At 30.2% G+C, this 6,898-nt stretch overlaps 1 non-coding gene across 1 annotated transcript; it reads right to left on the bottom strand.

Annotated features, from left to right (window-relative positions):
- Positions 1-6,253: 6,253 nt before the first annotated feature.
- On the bottom strand, positions 6,254-6,357 carry LOC127740902 (small nucleolar RNA R71). Its single transcript, XR_008001758.1, has one exon. It is a non-coding gene; the product is annotated as a small nucleolar RNA R71 (small nucleolar RNA).
- Between the last annotated feature and the right edge of the window lie 541 nt (positions 6,358-6,898).

Raw genomic sequence — 6,898 nt, 5'->3', positions numbered from 1 at the left:
AATATTTATTTTAATAAATTTGGATTGATTAAATTGTCATCTCATTTGTCCGTTTAAAGTCAAAACAATATGATTAACATTGTTACTTATTAAAACTTCATATTTTATGAAATAATTTCTAAATTTTCAAATTCATAAACTTATGTCATTACAAAAGTTATTAGATCAATTAATATTTCTTGATAACATAGTGTACCGAAACACCATTATTGAGTATTAGTTAGTGTGAAGAGAAACCAACAACAACTTTTGTTATTCAATATATAATTTATTCTATTGAAAAATAAATTAATATTTTCTAAACTTATAAATATATTTTCTTCTAATTTCTTACACTATTTTATTTGACAATATTTACCATTAAAATATAGCAAATGACCATACTATTTTACAATATATATGATGTACAAAATAATTTCTTATCTTGAAATTAATTCTAGTTAATAAGATAAAATTTAAAATTTTTATTTTTATTTTTTTCTCAAATTTAAATTTAAATTTAGAATTGATTAACAACTCATTTTTTTAATTTCAATAAAAAAATAAATTGGTTAGATACAAAATATTCAGCATTTAATAATTTCAATCATTTAAATTTTAATTACCAAAAATTGGATTAAAATTAATTATAAACTTAATAATCGATAATATATATATATAATATTATATTAGTACGTAAATAATAATATCCAATGTATTAATTATTTATTTTTTGACAGAATTAATGTATAATTTATTGAGGATTGATTTATTATCTAAAATTTTTTTCATAAACTTTGTAATATGTAAAAATAGTGATCTTATTTTTTATTATTATTTAAAAAATTCTTCATAATTTTTTAATTACGTAATTAACTTAATTAATAACCTTTATTATTGCTTTTATATTAAAAAATATCAGTTTATACTATTTACATATTTTTTCACTACGAATAAATAAATAAGTATTTGCACTATTATATTTATTGTCCTAGATACTAACATAAGTTACTTATTTTGTATGTTAAATTTATTAAATATTAAGATGAAAATTTTTTTCAATAAATTATATAAATAGTCATTACAGAAAAGAAAAAAATTATATATCATATATAATAATCCTTGATATATATATATAGTGTCATGTATATATTAAGATTATCTATTTTAATTATGTGAGTGATTATTGTTATTTTCACTTTTTCGTTACATTAGAAAATAATATTTAAGATTAAAAAAGAGATCATTAATTTTTTTAATTTGAATTAAAAAATGTCTTGTAAATATATTCAACTTTTACATATACTAAGTGTTAGGGCCCCAAATCCGACTTAGGTTCATTACCTTAAATGCACAATGCAGATGAAGTCCACGCGTTCCCTCTTAAATCGGCTAAGATTGGATCCCATTATTAGTTAGATATGGTAATGAGTACTCAGGGAAATGTGAGAAGCCCCTTCCATCCCTCACTCATATTTAAAAAAAAATGCCCCGTTCCTTCTCTATCATTACAAGTTCCTGTTTAATAACCCCTTAGGGAACATAAATCTCCTCGAGTATCTACGAATATTCTTTGAAAATTTTTGAAAAAAATTAACATAAGACATAATATAATAATCATAAAATAATCAATTCAATATAATTCAACACAATTTATAACATATTCGTTATGAAAAATAATATTTTAAAAGGAGAATACATAAAAATATATTCCAACATAATAACATAACATAATTTTTTGGGACGATACTGAGCAATGTAGTAATGGACTTGAGATGCAGAGAAAGTGAGTTAGAGAGAGAGAGAGAGATGATCGAGGCTGAGAATGAGTTTGGAAGAAAAAGGAAGAATTTGAATTAGAGGCAGAAATTAGGGTTACTAAATTCAAGAAATCGATTTATGTATATATAAATTAGGATAAATTAATAATTTTATATTCGCGTGGGTACTTATGTCTATGTCCATTAGGGGTGACAAATAGGAAACCCCACCCTATCTTGCCAAAAGCCTGAACCATTAAATATTAAACAATATATATAATTTCACAACAATTTCAATAAATTTATAATTTCTAAAAATATAAAAAAAATTATAATTTTTAAATTCACACATATTAAAGTCTTTATAATTATAAATATGTAATAAACATAATTATAAACTAAATTTATTGAAACAAAATAATAAAACCAACATTGTCCGAAGTAAAATAAATATTGTCCAAAATATATAATTGAACATCTTCAAGTTTATAATCAATCAAACATAAAACATAATCCAAAATATAATTTAGAACATCTTCAATTATCATCTTCATCCTTTTGTATATCAATATCATCATAGAAATTTGTAAAAAAATGGTTGTGACAAAATAAAAGCTTGGCCCAGCAGAAAAGCCTGCCGCGTCCCGCCCCCACCCCGTCGAAGCTCGCCAAAGCTCATGGATTAGGCGGTGCGGGGTAAGTGATGAGCGGATAATTTATACGCTTTTTGGCATTGTTTTTAGATAGTTTTTAGTAGGATCTAGCTACTTTTTAGTATATTTTTATTAGTTTTTAAGCAAAATTCACATTTCTGGACTTTACTATTAGTTTGTGTGTTTTTCTGTGATTTCAGGTATTTTCTGGCTGAAATTGAAGGACCTGAGCAAAAATTTGATTCAGAGGCTGAAAAAGGACTGCTGATGTTGTTGGATTCTGACCTCTTTGCACTCGAAATAGATTTTTTGGAGCTACAGAAACCAAAATGGCCCGCTCTTAATTGCGTTGGAAAATAAACATCTAGGGCTTTCCAGCAATATATAATAGTCCATACTTTGCTCGAGTTTTGATGATGTAAACTGGCGTTCAAACGCCAACCTCCTGCCCTATTCTGGCGTTAAACGCCAGAAACAGGTTACAAGCTAAAGTTAAACGCCCAAAACAGGCTGCAAACTGTTGTTTAACTCCAAGAAAAGTCTCTACATACGAAAGCTTCAATGCTCAGTACAAGCACACACCAAGTGGGCCCGGAAGTGGATTTCTGCCTCATTTACTTATTTTTGTAACCCTAGTAACTAGTTTAGTATACATAGAACTTTTTACTATTGTACTAGGGGAGCCGGGGACTTTTGAAACATCTTTGGATCATTTTTAGTCCTTAGACATTGGGGGCTGGCCTCACAGCTATGCTTGGACTATTATGACTTATGTATTTTCAACGGTGGAGTTTCTACACACCGTAGATTAAGGTGTAGAGCTCTGCTGTTCCTCGAGTATTAATACAATTACTACTGTTTTCTATTCAATTCAAGCTTATTCTTATTCTAAGATGTTCACTCGCACTTCAACCTGATGAATGTGATGATCCGTGACACTCATCACCATTCTCACTTATGAACGCGTGCTTGACAAATACTTTCGTTCTACCTGCGAAAGCTAGAGTGTGTATCTCTTGGATTCCTGGTCCTTGCATTTGATTGCCTCTCCTGACAACAGAGCCTTCAATTCCTTGAGATCAGAGTCTTCGTGGTATAAGCTAGAACCAATTGGCAGCATTCTTGAGATCCGAAAAGTCTAAACCTTGTCTGTGGTATTCCGAGTAGGATCTCAGATGGGATGACTATGAGTCTGTGACGAGCTTCAAACTCATGACTGTTGGGCGTAGTGACAGACGCAAAAGGATCACTGGATCCTATTCCAACACATGTGAGAACCGACAGATGATTAGCCCTACGTAACCCGTAGCTGGACCATTTTCACTGAGAGGATGGGAGGTAGCCATTGACAACAGTGATACCCGAACATACAGCTTGCCATAGAAAGGAGTATCAAGGATTGGATGAAGGCAGTAGGAAAGCAGAGATTCAGAAGGAATAACGCATCTCCATACACTTATCTGAAATTTCCACTAATGACTTACATAAGTTTCTCTACTTTTATTTTATGTTTATTTATCTTTTAATTATCAAAACTCTATAACCATTTGAATCCGTCTGACTGAGATTTACAAGATGACCATAGCTTGCTTCAAGCCGACAATCTCCGTGGGATCGACCCTTACTCACGTAAGGTTTATTACTTGGACGACCTAGTGCAATTGCTAGTTAGTTGTGCGAAGTTGTAAAAAAGAGTTAAGATTACAATTGTGCGTACCAAGTTGTTGGCGCCATTGAGATCACAATTTCGTACACCAAGTTTTTGGCGCTGTTGCCAGGGATTGTTCGAGTTTGGACAACTGACGGTTCATCTTGTTGCTCAGATTAGGCAATTTTCTTCTTCTTTCAACCTTTATTTTATTTTCAAAAAGTTTTCAAAAATCTTTCAAAATTTTTCTTCATTTTCGTTTTTCTAAAAATAATTTTCGAAAAAAAATCCAAAAAATTTATAAAATCATGAAATCAAAAATATTTTGTGTTTCTTGTTTGAGTTAGTGTCAATCTTTAAGTTTGGTGTCAATTGCATCTTTTTAATTTTCTAAAAAATTTTTTGAAAATTCATACATTGCATTCTTCATGATCTTCAAGTTGTTCTTGATAAGTCTTCTTGTTTGATCTTCATATTTTCTTGTTTTGTGTCTTTTGTTATTTTTCATATGCATTTTTAATCCATAGTGTCTAAACATTAAAAATTTCTAAGTTTGGTGTCTTGCATGTTTTTCTTTTCTTGAAAATTTTTCAAAAATAAGTCTTGATGTTCATCTTGATCTTCAAAGTGTTCTTGGTGTTCATCTTGACATTCAAAGTGTTCTTGCATGTTTTCTTTGTTTTGATCTTAATTTTTCATGTTTTAAGTTATTTTTGTGTTTTTCTCTCTCCTCATTAAAAATTCAAAAAATAAAAAAATATATATTTTCCTTATTTCACTCATAAATTTCGAAATCTTTGGGTTGACTTAGTCAAAAATTTTTAAAATAAGTTGTTTCTTGTTAGTCAAGTCAAGATTTCAATTTCAAAACTTTATCTTTTCAAAATCTTTTTCAAAATCAAATCTTTTTCATTTTTTCTTTTGTTTTTCGAAAATTTTAAAAATTGTTTTTCAAAATCTTTTTCTTAATTTCATTTCAAATTTTCAAAAACTTTACTAACAATTAATGTGATTGATTCAAAAATTTCAAGTTTGTTACTTTCTTGTTAAGAAAGGTTCAACCTTTAAATTCTAGAATCATATCTTTTAGTTTCTTGTTAGTCAAGTCATTAACTTTAATTTTCAAAATCAAATCTTTCTAAATTTCGTTTTCAAATCTTTTTCAAAATAATTTCAATCATATCTTTTCAAACATATCTTTTTCAAATCATATCTTTTTCAAAATTAATTTCAAAATATCTTTTTCTAACTTCTTATCTTTTCAAAATTAATTTCAAAATCTTTTTCAAAATCACCTAACCACTTTTCTCTCTCTAATTTTCGAAAATCACCTTCCTCTTTTTCAAAAATCTTTTTATTTAACCAATTGCTTTAACTTTTAATTTTATTCCTTTTTTAATTTTCAAATTCTAACTAAATTTTAAAATAAAAACAAAAATATTTTTTCCTTTTAATTATTTTCGAAAACTCCCCCCTCTCTCCTTCTATTTATTTTATTTATTTACTAACGCTTCTGTTCCACTCATAAAAAATTTGAACCCTCTCTCTCTCTCTCTGAGTTCGAATTTTTCTCTTTCTTTCCTCATTCCTATTCTTCTTCTCTTCTACTCACATAAAGGAATCTCTATACTGTGACATAGAGGATTTTATACTTTCTTTGTTTTCTTCTCTCTCATATGAGCAGGAACAAGGAAAAAGGCATTTTTGTTGAAGCTGATCCTGAACCTGAAAGGACCTTGAAGAGAAAGCTAAGAGCAGCTAAAGCACAGTACTCTGAGGAGGACCTAACTGGAATTTTCGAACAGAAAAAGGATATGGCAACCAAACCCAACAACAACAATGCAAGGAAGATGCTTGGTGACTTTACTGCACCAAATTCCAACTTCCATGGAAGAAGCATCTCAATCCCTGCCATTGTAGTAAACAACTTTGAGCTAAAGCCTCAATTAGTTTCTCTGATGCAACAGAATTGCAAGTTTCATGGACTTCCATCAGAAGATCCTTTTTAGTTCTTAACTGAATTCTTGCATATCTATGATACTGTTAAGACTAATGGAATTGATCCCGAGGTCTACAAGCTTATGCTTTTCCCTTTTGTTGTAAGAGACAGAGCTAGAATATGGTTGGACTCTCAACCTAGAGATAGCCTAAACTCTTGGGATAAGCTGGTCACGGCTTTCTTAGCCAAATTCTTTCCTCCTCAAAAGCTGAGCAAGCTTAGAGTGGATGTTCAAACCTTCAAGCAAAAAGAAGGTGAATCCATCTATGAAGCTTGGGAAAGATACAAGCAATTGACCAAAAAGTGTCCTTCTGACATGCTCTGAAAATGGACCATCTTGGATATATTCTATGATGGTCTGTCTGAATTGTCTAAGATGTCATTGGACCATTCTGCAGGTGGATCTATTCACCTGAAGAAAATACCTACAGAAGCTCAGGAACTCATTGAAATGGTTGCAAATAACCAGTTCATGTACACCTCTGAAAGGAATCTTGTGAGTAATGGGACACCTCAAAAGAAGAGAGTTCTTGAAATTGATGCTCTGAATGCCATATTGGCTTAGAACAAAATGTTGACTCAGCAAGTCAATATGATTTCTCAGAGTCTGAATGGATTGCAAAATGCATCCAACAGTACTAAAGAAGCATCTTCTGAAGAAGAAGCTTATGATCCTGAGAATCCTGCAATGGCAGAGGTGAATTACATGGGTGAAGCCTATGGAAACACCTATAATCCCTTATGGAGAAATCATCCAAATTTCTCATGGAAGGATCAACAAAAGTCTCAACAAGGATTTAATAATGGTGGAAGAAACAGGTTTAGCAATAGCAAGCCTTTTCCATCATCCTCTCAGCAA

This window comes from Arachis duranensis, chromosome 7 (genome assembly GCF_000817695.3).
Source record: "Arachis duranensis cultivar V14167 chromosome 7, aradu.V14167.gnm2.J7QH, whole genome shotgun sequence".
In the NCBI taxonomy this organism is placed as follows: Eukaryota; Viridiplantae; Streptophyta; class Magnoliopsida; order Fabales; family Fabaceae; genus Arachis; species Arachis duranensis.
Note: the sequence above shows the minus strand (reverse complement) of the source record. Positions and strands in the feature narration are given on the sequence as shown.